The following is a 15,531-nucleotide window of genomic DNA, read 5'->3' on the forward strand; positions in this document are numbered from 1 at the left end:
GTTCATTTTTCAGTAAATGAATATGGAATTGAGAAGCAACCACTCGCTACAAAATTGTTGCCAAAAAAGGCAGATTGGAAATAAGCCTATAATTACAAAGAACTTCACAATCTAAACTTTGTTTTTTCTTTTTTTTTAGAAAGGGTTTAACAGCAGCTAGTTTGAACACCGAAGGCACAACTCCAGAACACAAGGAGCCATTTATGATTTTAGTTACCAATGGACAAAGAACTGAAAAGCTAGATCTAAATAGAAAAGAGGGAACAAGGTCTAAGGAGCATGAACCTTGAGAAATAATTTCAGAATACTTAGTGATGATCAAAGTGGGAAGAACAACAACAGAGAATTATACAGAGCACACATTATATATAATAAGAAATTAAATACTGTTTTTAGGTCTATTACGTGGTTATCTTTGCTAATGTATTTCCTCTCATAGCCAAACCTGGAGAGAGCCCATTTCCTCTTCCCCTCTCCAGACCCGCTCTCCTTCTCGCACTTAGTTTGCTTGTCTGTCAGTCGCTTCAAACTGAACTCCCAACTGCTGTTTAGCCAGGCTGGTTATAGTTTAAAAAGTGTTAATCAAAATGATCCATGAGTGGGAATGTTAACTTTTTTTGTAAAAAAATATAGCGTTGATTACATGGTGCTTTATGCATGGTTAATTCACAGAAAGTTAATTTTTTTGCTTCACTATACAGTATATGCATTATAAATCGCATCAGGTCTTGCACTTATCAATAAGGAAATGTCATTTATTTAATTATTTATTTATGTATTTATGTATTTGTTATTCAGTGCTAATTACCTTGCTGTACCTAAATGACTTTCCACACAGGGTGATCAATTTCTGTGACAGCCCATTTGTGATTCTGTTTGAAATCAAGGTTTGGGTATCCTTGCCTGCATGCTGTTGTGTCTTGTTTTGTATCTGCATGTGCGTTTTGTTTACAGTCTCCAAAACAAGTTGCACAAAACAGATGTTATTCCAGATGTGGTGGTGACCGCAATCCCCAAATCAAAAAGAACACAATTAACAGATAAAGAGCGGGCTTGACTGGTAGGGTTCTGATCTCCATGATGGACGGAACTACTAGCTCAAGCACACGGGTCAGTGCTTTAAAGTTTTTATTTATTTGTTTAGTATACAGTGTATTGTTTCTTTTGTTTTAATCACCTTACTGTTATGTCTAAAACCAATGGCATCACAGTAGATGCAGCATGTGCTGGACATGCTTGTTACAGCTCCAACAAATGTAGCAGTTGTAGGATGCAAGGTCATTTAAGTGGATTTGAACAGCAGCGAATCTAAATCCTGTCACAGTTTTAAATTGAATCTTGTGTTTTACATACAGATGCAAAAAATGCACTAATGAGACTCATGCGTACTGCAGAGCTTTTATAGTCCACATACATCAGGTTTCCATCAAAACCATGAAAACGGTCTTGTATACAACACGAGAAAAGTACCCAAATTACTATCTGGTGGTGTTTGTGTATGAGAAACAGGGCTACTTATATTTCTTGTACTTGTGGCTGTTGTTCAAATGTGTGCTGATACTACTTTCCAGGAACCGTTTGGAAATGAGACGCACATCTCCACAGGTTGTCAGTGAAGTAGCTTTGCATCCCTAGCAGTGGCTAGGCCCATGTTGCCAGCAGCTGCTGTTTGAAGCAGTGAAATGGGATCACCAGGAAAATATTTTTATATGGAACAAGGTTGCAGTGAGCCAGTTCCTTTCAATCCCCACATGTGAGCGGCAGCAAGGCTCGGAGGGAGTGTACAAGGCTGTCGTTTACTCTTGGTACATGTCACCCAGGCTTGTTTCCCATTGATCAAGCAATGAACTAGTCTCTGAGCCTTTGGTGGTCCACCACACCCATGATGACATACCAATCACCATGTACAGCTGTGACCAAAAGTTTTACATCTCTTTATAACACTAACCCTGCTGAGTAAGGTTACGTTAACATATAGAATTACATACCGCTTTGTAGCTGTCTATTTACTTAAGGAAAAACTCTTAAAAATTTAAAAATATGACATTTTTTTAAATCGAACATGAAGTATTGAACTATTATGGCTTCTGATGGACTTTTGTAATATAATTTTGTAATTTAATGTATTTGTAAATACATAATGTTAAATGAAAGATCTAAATTATGTTGATAGGGTTTTTTTTTGTTTGTTTGTTTGTTTGTTTTTTTTTATTATGTCTCAATCCTAAAATTGTAGGTGATGCAAAACTTTTGTCCATAGCTGTAGGTACTAGGAAAAGTATTGTGATTTTTTTTTTTTTTTTTTTTTTTTTTTTTTCCAGATCATTGAATCAGGAACCTGTTGCTCCTACTACACCCACTGCTCATTAGAACCCATGTTATCCTAATTTCAATAAAGTGTGAATATATCTTTGTAACACATTTCAAAAAGTTTGGCAACTTCATGGTTTTGTAGCCTGTGTTGTGTGGATATTTAATCTTCATCCTCAGTTCATCCTCCATTGGATTAACTGCTTAGGCATTATTAATAGAAAATAAAGAACTAGAAAATAAAGTATTATTAATAGAAAGCCAGATTGCAAATCCTCAGTGTGGCAGGTTGTCTTGCAGCTTGCACACATGTGGAGATGGCTTTGTAGCCTTATTGATCTGCCCACATTCAGTTTCCTAGGCTTTGTGTCTGCTCTCCTCTGTGTATGTTCTACAGCTCCTCTCTCATCACCACATGTTTTTAGTCAGCGTTCGAATTACTTTACCTCTTGGGGGGGCCGGCCCAATAAATAAACCAATAGTATTTAATATATATATATATATATATATATATATATATATATATATATATATATATATATATATATAGAAATATTTTGTGTAGCAGAAATAACAGAAATATATCAAGTACAAGAGATTTATAAAGCACACAGCCAAATCAACTGCAACCTTCACTGACTCGCAATACTGTAGAGTCTTTCCACTACTTAATGCCTGTATCACTAAAGCATACATCTCGTAACAGTGACATCTTCAGTTATTTTATAGTATAACACCACAACACTTTTATAAAAAACGTAGTTCAAGCAAAAAATAATAAATCATTTGGTTACCTTAAAATAAGTCTTCCGTTGCTGCTGTTCTGGTTTCCATGAAGTTGATGGACAATGGCCTGCCTTCAGCCAGGATCTCACAAAAGGAATTGGATCAAAACTGTAGTGGGGTACCGTTAATATCCACAAAGAGCAGTGGACCCAGGCTTTGTACTCAAAGTCGATTGCGTGACTTTGTGTCTGTGTCATTTATGTCTGAAAAGCCACATTCACATTCTGCAGAAGTAGCAAGGTAAGTTTTACTTGCAACTAGTTTACAGTTTACTGTCTTCACCATACAGCTTCCAGGCACAAAATTCCTCAGCAACATCCCCAGGCCATCTGTGATCAGTTGATCAGTAGGGGAAAAAAAAACAAAAAACTTTTGTGTAGTAGTAACTTTCACCTTCATGTTACTATGTAAAAGAACTGCATGTGCCGCACAGATACTGTTATACATATGAAAAAATGTGCTAATCCTGTAAAACTTGTGAATCCCATAACTTCTGACAACTGGTACAGAACCCCTAATATTTAATATCTCCAAAACCTACCAAAAACCCATCCTCATGCTATTAATATATTTAGGAGCAGAAACATTTGTGAGCACTCATTAATGTAATTGCACCCTTTTAGTTAGTATTGAGAAGAAATAAACCTGCATGTTGTGGGAGTTAACCTAGATGTAAACAAGCCCGCTGGTTGTCAAACAAAAAAAAAAAAAAAGAAATGGAACAGTTATGGAACAGATTTGTTTTAATGATATGACACACATTTTTTTTTATTATTAGTATGGTTTTTGTCCTGTCTTAGATTGTCAGGTGGTTTGCTTTAGAGAAGAATCACCTTGAGACTAGTGAAAGGAAAAGGTTATATAGGCAACTGTTGGTGTAGCAAACTGGAAGACAACTAAAGTATTACCAACTGTTAGTTACAGTAGCTTTCTTTTTGTTTGAGACAGTTCATTTATTTTGATGCAATATAGACACAGATGTGTAACATTACAGTTACAGGGAAATATTAGCTGCAGTTGTAGTACAATTACAAAACACTTAGTCTTTTGTCAAACCTACTTCAATCAGTAAAATAACAATATAAATAACATAACTTAAAACATGAAAAAACTAGAATAATGTATTTTGGGATCTGTAGTCATTACCTTGCATAATAAAAAAATGTACTAGAAAAAGCAAACATTATTTTGACCTGTTTGCAATTCACAGATTTACCTAAAATGGAATAGGAACCTAACTGTATCTTAACCAATGTTTAAATCTACAAAATGGTATCCAAATCAGATCATCAGTTTATCTCCCACTGTGAGAATGTTGAAAACAGAATCGATGTGCTGTGTTGTGGAGGTAGTGACCTGGGGTACGTGCTGTGCTGTGTGATGGAGGTAGTGATCTGGGGTACGTGCTGTGCTGTGCTGTGCTGTGTGATGGAGGTAGTGATCTGGGGTACATGCTGTGCTGTGTGGTGGAGGTAGTGATCTGGGGTACGTGTTGGCTCCATTGTGACAGCTCTCAATCCTCTCAGTCCATCTCTATCCCAAGACAAACAACAAACAATAGCAAACATACAAAAACTCTGGCTGTGAATTGCGTCTCAGCATAAGGGGGCCTGGTGCTGACGTAGATGCTTCCCCTTTGTACAATAAAACTCCTCCCTGCAATCAATCTGTCGCCATGATTTCTTCAATCGCTCTCTGCCCTGTAGCTGATTGCAAGCGAGTCCATCCATGTAGGTGCAGCTACGTGCTCCCCCTAATATTGTCACTTTCCGGTTTCCGTCTAACGTCGATGCTGTCCATCTAGGTAGAAGCATTCCACCAACCTTGCACAGAGCCCTTTCTGTTTGGAGGGAGATTTTCAGCTTGAATTCCTTCAATCTCTATCACCTTGACATGGCGGTCAAAGGTTTCCAACAATTCTTGCATATGCCTTAGTCTACTTGTACAACAATGACATACATAACCTACTTAGCTGAGTTATGGAGTATGATGCAGACAAGACGGACACAAATTATCATATTAAATTACTGCGCCATGCTTTCCTGTAGCTGCAGATAATAATTCAACAAGGAATTTTACATTTGAAATTATGGAAATATGTTTCCATTTTCGCATTTTTTTTAAAACAACTCAGAAGGCTTTGGACTAAAGGCTCAATCTGGCACCAAATGTTTTGTTTATGAGATGCAAGGCAGTGGCAAAGCTTGCTTATTTTCTCCTGGAAGAGGTTGTCATTCATTGAGATGTCCCTGTAAATTTCCCTCAGTGACACACACACATGCATAGGGTGTGGTTTGAACATGTGTTTCAAGGGTGGATCCCCCTCAGTCTGCCAGCAGTGAGAGAGGAGACAGACTGGCAGACTACAGAGACTGTAGTCTCCTCTCCCTGATAAATTGCAATCATATGTGCTGAGCAGAGAGCTCAGACCAAGCTTTCACTGTCCTGACAGCTATTTCAAATCCACAATAAATACGGAGATACGAATGTAAATAAACAAATGAATAAATTAATAAATAACGTTTAAGCCTGGGGAAAAAAAATAGTTGGCCAATCCTTTCTGCACCATTAACCAGGTGATCAAACCAAAACAAAGTGCTGCGAGTTATCTGTCTATCACTGTATGTCTATTAAATTAATGAATACATGAATAAGGGTATTCTATTTTAATATTTTGGAAGAAAATATGCCTCCATCAGCAATTGATGAAGGGGCAATGCCTGCCACAAGCAAGGAGTTATCCATCAGTTTGGCCTCCAAATTCACCTGATTTCAATCCTGTTGAACATGCCTCTGGTTCAATACAAACATGTAAAATGGAGCCAGGCTATGAGATGAAGACCCTGCACAATCTTTGCGTCCCGGGGCTGCTTGGAGGCGGGGCACCCGCGGGGCAGCGGCGCGGCTCCAGCCCCACTAGCGCAGAGACCCTTGTTCAATCCCGGGCCAGCGCCCGATGCGCAAATTCCATCAAAATTAGCGCTACTAATAACTAATAATTGTTGTTGCATATGTGCATAAAAACATAAAAACAACAATAAAAACACAAATTTATAGTGACTGTATACTAAATCATAATAGGGCATATATAGAAAATATAAGAACGCAGTGCAGCAAATAGAAAATGCATGTGTTTCTAAATACATATTAAAACCTCAATAACAATATGGAAAACCCTTGGATAGAGAGAATTTTTATAGAAAATGACATATTGCTAATTCCTTTCTATGATAACTTTTTTTTTCAAATGAAATGATGCGACACAATGTGCTTAGAAAAATAAGAACTTATTTTATTGATACATACTTTACACGTCCGTGCATAAAAAAAGAAAAACCTGACATGAAAAATGCAGTAAATTCACACCAAAGGAGATAACAGGCTGCAGAAACAGCACTGCTCAGTATATTTGCATGATTGAAAATTAAAGGCATGTCTTTTGGGACCAATATGTTGCAGCGTATTGCCATTTTTGTTTTCTTTTTTTTTAAATAACAGCTAAACATTAAAAGCCCAATACAGACGATAATTCAAAGCAAAAGCAATACTTTGATGAAAGAAACGTATTTTCGCGACGAGAATGCAGTGCATAAATGAACACAAAGCACAACACTCGTGTAAAAATATGTATTGATAATTCATAGTAATATTAATAATAATAAATAAAATTAAAAAGTCGCCTAGATTTACTGTTACGCTACCATTAAATCATACTAATTCGTGGCAATATAGGCTTGTTATTCGTCAAAAAAATACACGAATACAGTAACAGACGGGATATACGTCGACATGCTTAAAAAGTTGATAAAATATCATTTTCATATTAATAGAATACTGCCCAAATGTCAAAACTCTTTGGCTCTGCAAGTAGTTCAGAATAACAGTTTTTTTTAATCGCCGCCCCTTACAATGCTGAAACAAATGTTGGAACACGCTCGCGATTTGATTGGCCGCCTGTGAATGTTGGAACAAGCTTCCAACATTGACTCGAACAATGTTCCAACATTGACTCAAAAATCGAGATGACGGAGGCGCAGGAGTTCATTGGGTCACAGTAGTCACAAATTGGAACAGTGCTGTTCATCTGGATGCTGAAAACAACAAAACTTTTTTTTTTTTTTTTTTTTTTTTAACAAAGAACATGTTTTTATGTGGAATAGTCTTCAGTTTCTATTTATCTATTAATTTGATACTCTTGTTTGTTGTCTAAATTTGTGGAATTTCTTACTGACATCTTTGTGTTTGATGCATTCAAGGTTAGTCCTGATTTTGAGAGGGCTACTGAGGCCATGGGAGTGCTCACCAGGATTGAAACAGATAATTATATAAAGTGAATCTAAACAACATGAGTTAATATACTGTAACTGTAATATCACATTACCTAGATAGATAGATAGATAGATAGATAGATAGATAGATAGATAGATAGATAGATAGATAGATGTGAAAAAACACAAAGGTTATATACACTAAACGCCAAGGCAAAATTCCCTCTTTTGTCCAAACTGGAGGACTTACTCATCAATTCCCTTTCAAGGGAAAAGCATGGGAAAGCTGAAAAATGAACGAGCAAATTTACCAGGGTAAACTTACAGTAACATAAGAGAGATTAGTGGATTAACAATTTATATACAGAACTGCAACAATAAATTCAACACAGTAGTCACTTGGTGTTGGCAACAGACATATCTGTACATTCTGAAATACAAAATTAACATAGATAATTCCATGTTATGTTACAGCTGTGTCACCCTCTTTATTAAGATGTCATTCACGAAGCTCAAGCCTAAGCAGAACGACAGATTCTTGCACTCTTGCCATTGAAATTGAGATCCATATATCCATGTAGTAGGCAACAGTACACCCCTAGTACACTGAAAGTTGTGTAAGATACAGTAATAATAAACAATAAATATCCCAAATACAGTGTAATTCAGAAAAAAGCAAAAAAAAAAGCATACATATACATTCAAATGGACATAAAAAATGGTAGAATTCCATTGAATATTTTATTTGTTCATGAATGATACGTTATAACAGAATATGTAGATTAATTTGGTGTCAGTGTCGTCATCTTCTCTGAGGTCTATCCTATTAATAATGTATTATTATTATTATTATTATTATTATTATATTATTATTATTTATTATTATTATTATTATTTGTTTTTTTAGCAGACGCCTTTATCCAAGGTGACTTCCAGAGACTAGGGTGTGTGAACACTGCAGAGTCACTTACAAGAACGTCTCACCCGAAAGACGGAGCACAAGGAGGTTAAGTGACTTGCTCAAGGTCACACAGTGAAACAATGAGTGAGCCGGGATTTGAACCCACTGAGGGGAGGGGAATTCCACTGAGGTGAGACCTCCCTGTGATCTAAAATGAGTCATGCTTGTATTGAAGGATGGGAGATGTCACTGGGGAACCAGGAGGCCTTTAAGATCTTCTGGAGGGACCATGTGGACAGACGGGAGGATTATAGGAGGGACCTATGTCTTGGGGGACATATGACTGGTTAGAGGAGGAGATTGGGTGGCTACAACTGAGAACTGAGAGAAAGTGTTTCCTGGTCGTTAGAACTGAGTTAGTGTGGTCTAGTGGTTACAGCTATGAAAGCTGTGAGACAGTATAGCCTATTGAGTAGAGCTTAGTCAGTGTGCCTAGTGGTTTGAGTTGAGGGACCTTGTGAAGTCATTAGATTTTTCGGGCAACTCAAAAAAAACTACCCAAGACTGCGGTGGAATCTCATGTCCCAAAGAAACCTTTCTGAGAGTCTTCCTTCTCATGACTGAAAACCACACATTTTGTATATATAAAAAAAAAAAACATTTTTTTTTTAAAGGAATTAATCATCCAAAGGGTGTAATAAATTTTATTTTTCTTCTTTTTGATCTCGACATATTTAACTGACCAGAATCCTCCAAGTCTGGTGCAAATTTTATTTCATAAAGTCTGAATCCCATTTCATTCTTGTGGCCATGCTACATAAAAGGAAGATGTTCCCTCATGACCAACCATATAATTTAAAACATGCACCCATTTGCAGCTGTGTCATTTAAGGCAAACCTAAACTTGAAGGTTTGCAATAATAAAAATATTTCAGTTAGTTGGTTTTTTTAGGATGTTTTAAATTAATTTTGCAGCATGAATCCCATAGTCTGACAACCAAATACATACCTTGCCCTCAGAGCCTAAATACTGATTTCACCCTGTGGTAAGTGGTAAGTGGTAAGTACAGGTGCAGTGGTGATCCAACAATGAGTTCTGTTTATTTTATTCCAGCGGTCTGATGACCAAACAGAAAACACATAGGAGGACTGGCAATACACAGCAATGTGTATTGCACAGGGATTTATGAACGGTTGCAGTCCTGTAAACAATAACAATGTCTAAACACCACACACAAGCACGGTCACCTGTCCCAGTGAGTGCTACAGTGTGGGTGGTGAAAGTACAATTTATTCGTGAACAATTAATGCTCTGTTGTCCTGGTTTTGTGCTGGCTGTGGGCGACAGCTCCAGATCGTGTTAGCAGTCTAGTCTAACAAACAAGACAAACAGTAGACTTTAGGTAGATTCACAGATTTTTATTTGAGATTTATTTGAAATAAGCATCAAGCTGCATTATTGGTCAATTTGGGCTCAGTGACCTCTGGGGAAGGATGATTCTGATTCGCTGCTCCATATTCAGCACAAGTGTGGATGATGTGAAATCCCCATTTAGGGGTGCCTAAAAGCCATTGCTCCATGACAACTTCAACATGTGTGGTATTTTTACGATGTGTGACAATGTCTTCCAGGGTTTACTGTGATTAAAGTTTGTGAAGTATATCAAATTAGGCTGTCTTTCACTTACACAATGAAGGCTTTATCATTGGTACTTGAAATTACCAGAATTGAAATATATATAGAGGGGAGGAAATGGAGTGTGCTTTTCACACAAGAGAAATAGTGCTCCCAACATGAGACCTAAGGCTCCACACACAGAACCAAATCTCTGAACTTTGACAATCAAAAGTGTATCTGAGGGGAAGTGGTGAGGTATGATATGAAATGAAAGCTGAACTGCTCTGAAGAAAGTTTCTGAAGTCATGGGAGCATAATTCTCAAATTCACGATTGGAAATCAACCAGCTGATCTCCATTTGAAAATAACTACTTGTTTATTGCGAGCCAATGCAAAATAATGCGTACTTCAAGCAAAGTGCTGCCTTCTTTCATTAGAACTTCAGATCCAGAGAGGGAAGCTGCAGTATTCATCAACAAAGAAGATTGACTTCTTATTTGTTGAAAATCGATTAGTATTCAACATATTAGATACTTTATGACTCGAGAAATTAACTACAGCATCTGCTATCAAGTTAGTGGATAAAGTGTTCTAGGAGTATAATATAACTTCCTGTTTTAGAGTATGTAAGAAATGCATTTTGTTTGTTGAAATGTGCAACTCAAAGGAGTTGCCTAGTAAATGCCCCATTTTTGAGTTAATTTGAATATATATTCAGTTGAGGTTTATAACATATTATTAGTTTGGTAGCTCACGTCTAAACTAAATAAATCAACACAGTAAAACTAATTTGCTAAATTAAGTACTGGAACGTTGGATTCCATTTTGATATGAAACATCGATTACAAAGATAAACGAGTATTGAAAATACTAATGCAAAGTAGACAGTGTGTGTGATCAGCCACAATTAATATTAGTATATTAACCATGTATGCTAATAATGTTATGGTCGTTGTAGATGTTTGACTATGAAATTAATGAACTGTATACTATTCATGCATATCTCTAACCAATAGCCTTTCCTTTCTGTAATAGTAGATTAGTTGTGCACCCCCTTTTATTCTTAAATAATTATTGTTTTATATTTCTGACACGTTGTGTGAATGTCGGTGATCCAGATCTTAAATATGGTATGTCTCATTTCTTTTGACGTGCCTGAGTGGTGACTAGAGATTAATTCATATTTAAATAAATTGTATACCCGATTCACTACAGCCTATCAGCTTCCAAAAACTTTTAACTCTTAACCATTATATAAGGAGTACATTTGATAGTTTCTCTTTTTCATTTTTAAAAAATGATCTGTAAATTCTTTAGCCTCATGTAATGTTTTGATCCTGATTAAGGATCCGCACATGTTCGGGTGAATGTCCTTTGCTTATGACTCCTAAAATGATTAAGTCAGTACCACACATGATATTGTGTTGTTTTATTGTGCATGTTTGTTGATAGGACCCCTTGTAAATGAGATCTGCATACTCTTGGTGTGTAAACATATTTAAACACATTTCTTTTCACTATTAGCCAACATTTTTAACTGAATAGATTGTTGCTCCACTTCATTTATATTAAAATACCCACATATTCCACTCCTATCAGTATAATGCATCTACATTTAAACTGTTACATGGATATAATCTGTTTTCTATAAAGTACAGTATTTAGTATGCAAAATATTACTAAAATGTATATTATACATTTATTATTCATTTAACTATTTCACTGACCCATATTTGTTTGTCACTCAGCTGGGTTCATTTTACACCAATCTAAAACAAATGTAATTTTATTTTACTCTCTTAGACCCCTGTACAAGTTTCAGAATACATTTCACTATGGCCTTGCACTTGTTATAGGATTATAAGGACCCTCTGTATGTGCTTACACTGGGTTATTTTATTTTTTTGAGACAAGCTGCATTGCGGTTCTTCGACGCAACCTGGAAACTTCATATAAACCCAGCTTACGAAAGCTGCACGATTTGGAACAGAAATATATTAATACACCCTCCCATGTTTTAATATTAACTAGACCATTTAAATCTTGAGAGAAATTCCTCTCCCTAAAAGAAACCTACAAAATAGCATGACAAAAAGGTGAGACTTATTTTTATTTTTGGATGTAAAACAAACCAGTGGTTTCTAGATCTATATGAAATGGTTTGAAATTAATTGAGTTGCACAGACTACTTTTATAATTGCTGATGTTTTGTAGTTGTTTCCCAAATTTCCGTGCGTCACTTAACTGCTGCTTCCCACATATCGTCCAAAAGACAGGAATGGTCATCATTAACTCCCTCCTTCTTTCTGAGCGGTAGGGCTTGTTGTTGCACAGCTTGTCAAAGAGTTCCAAGAGTTACGTCACATATATAAAATTGAGGACAAGTAAAAGACAAGTAAGATACTGATTTATTTGCTGGACCAGATCATTATGAAAAACAATTGGAACAGATATATAATTGGATTTTGAATTGGATTTTTTTTTTACATTTAAGTGTTTGGAAAGTACTAATAAAGAAAATCACAGGGCAATTTCCAATTCTGCTCTGTCTAGAAGACCGATTGCTTATTCTAACTGTCAGTTCCTCTCAAAAGTGTATTTTAAAAACCCAGATCACCCCCACCAGAAATTAATTGTGGTCTGTGTCTGATTCCATCACCCGTAGTCCATATCAGGCTCAGCTTCTCAAAATTATCCACTTCCACTGCCTCATTTTGATAATTAGGGACAGATGGGTCAATTAACATTTTATTAGGCTCCCTCTCATTGTAACTGTTTCATTTATATTCACTACTTAACACATGGCTTCCTGAACCTGGTCCTCAAGACCACAGTGTCTTCTGGTGTTTATTAAAACTGAGCTCTCAATTACTTAACTTATCCCATCATTGAACTAATATTTTGCTTAATTAGATCTTTTAAATTGTGTTCAGCTCTTAAACAGTTGGAGATTTCAAGTTAAATATAAAAAAAAATGTTATAAGTAACTTGAAATCTGCAACTTGGAAACTTGAAAGGTTAAAAGGATTAGAAATTGTATATACAGTACATATATAATTATCCAGGCTTGAATAAAAAAAATTTAAAAAATACAGTCCTCAAGAAGGTGGGGGCTCAAAGGGGGGGGGGGGGGGGGGGGCAGGATGTCCTCAAAACAAGACATTGTATCTCAATTAATCTGTCAGATTTAGATATCTTCAAATGTAAAAACAGCACACACAAAAAATCTAAACACAACTAAAAATGAATTACAGAGCAAGGAATACTTATGTCTTCCAATGTAAATTGGATGTTTTATAATTTGTAACATGCGTGCGTTCCAAATGCCAATTTGACCTGCAGCATCATTTCTATACCAAAAACATAAACAATGTAACAACTAAAAAAACATACCAAGCTAGTAATTAAGCATATATATTTCTGAAATGGTTGTGGTTTGAACTCTTGCCATTGCTCCATTTCATTGTTGCCTCAGATCATACTTGCTTGCCTTTTCCCTCAGCTGCTTGGACAACAGTTTTTGTCAGGGGAAATCCCCCTCTATGTTAAAGGTATATCTGGCAACTGTTTCAGCTTGCCATGTCAAGATTGACTCGTCCCACCAGGAGCTCATTTCCTTGGGGGCAATTTTTAAAAGGAGCTTGGCAGCTTCAGCCACTTATGAAGAATATTGTTCCTCACTGGAGGCTTAACGTGGTGCTTGATGCCCTCATGAAGTCTCCGCTTGAGCCCTTGCATTCAGCTGAGCTGAATTTTTTATCGCTCAAAGCGGCTTTCGCGCTTACAATCACCTCCGCTAAGCGGGTGAGTCAGATGTAAGCCAGGACAAGGGTTATACCTCATACCAATCCATTTTTTGCTGAAAAATCTTGGCATTTCATGTCAACCAGTCTGTGGAAATGGAGGCTTTCAAAGCACTTCTTTTCAAGTCTGTCAAAGGGGGCAGCAGCTCCATATGCTCTGCCCTGTGTGGGCACTAGCGTATTATGTTGACAGGATGAAAAGTTGAAGGCAATCCAAACTGTTTTTTGTCTATTATTGGGCAAAGTCCCATGGTTGCCCTGTCTAAACAGAGGCTATCCAAATGGATAATAGACAAGACTGCCTATGAGCGAGCCAACTTGCCCCCTCCAAAAAAGCTCACAACAACCCGTCGAATTAATGTCCCAGCAGGTAATATCGTAAAGAGTGAGTAGTCATGGACGTGAATGTGACAGTTTTTATATATTTTTAAAATGTTTGTTTAATATAAATGTAGTTCATTTTGGACTTGTAGTGTGGATCATAAAGAAAAATCACAAAATATACAACAAAGTTTTGGCTCTACAGTCCTGAACAATAAGGAAATAAGGTTTGTTTGACCATTCCCTGCTGTTTGGCATGAATCGACAGAGACAATTGCTTACATTATGGACAATACTTGCGATTGGTCTGCACCTGCATGTAAACTGAAGCATTGCAGTACATGAAATGGTTTTTTATTTGTTTTGGATTTATTTTATATCGCGCCTTTCATTACAGAAATCTCGAACCACTTTACTGAAAGATTAAAACAAACCTAAAAGCAATAAACATATTACAAAAACACCAGATGATAAAAAAAAATTGTCCATATTTAAAAGCCTCAATAGTTTCACAGTCCTTCAAATGCCCAGGCAGGTTATTCCAGAGACGAGGGGCCACAGAACAAAAGGCCCGATCACCCACTGTGTGCAGCCTTGTCATCGGCACAAGCAGCTGAGCACTACTAGCAGACCGCAGACTCCACTGCGGCACATAATGACAGAGCTTGTCCTTAAAATAGACTGGTCCAAAGCCATGTAAGGTTTTAAAAGTCAGCAGCAGGATCTTGTATTTGTTTCAAAATTTTACTGGAAACCAATGAAGAGATGCTAAGATTGGAGATATGTGATCATGCTTTCCTGTTCTCGTCAAAGCCTGTGCAGCACTATTTTGCACAAACTGCAGCCTATGAATTAGTTTTGACAAGACACCAGAAAGCAAAGCATTACAATAGTCCAACCTTGACAAACTAAAGATGATCTAAAGCGAACAATGTTTCGTAAATGAAAGAAAGACACTTTGCAGATGTTCTTAATGTGAGCCTCAAGCTTCACACCTAGGTTAGCAACTTCAGAGGTTGGACTAATCTCACGGCCATCAATAACCAATTTAAGATTACCAGCTGTGCTATCTATCTATCTATCTATCTATCTATCTATCTATCTATCTATCTATCTATATATATATATATATATATATATATATATATATATATATATATAGACACACGCACACACACACACACACACACACACATACACACACACACAACACATTTGTGTACAACTGCATATTTGTAGTATGTGCCACTTGTGTAAGTGCAGAGATGTACTGAACACCAGCAGAATATAGGAACACCAGTTTCTTGCAACAGTTGTGATTGTGACCAAACGTGTGAGTACTTTTGTGTAAAAAAAAAAAAAAAAATGCTTAAAATGAACAGTTGCATTTAAGAGATGTAGTACAAGAACACCAAAAAGCTAAAATAAAAATACATTTAAAGTGTGTGTGTTGTACACGTGTCATTAACAAAATGCCCGGGAAACTTAAAATAAAAAATATTATTAACGAAGGGCTGTAATGCA

Source organism: Polyodon spathula, chromosome 6 (genome assembly GCF_017654505.1).
Source record: "Polyodon spathula isolate WHYD16114869_AA chromosome 6, ASM1765450v1, whole genome shotgun sequence".
NCBI classification, from domain to species: Eukaryota; Metazoa; Chordata; class Actinopteri; order Acipenseriformes; family Polyodontidae; genus Polyodon; species Polyodon spathula.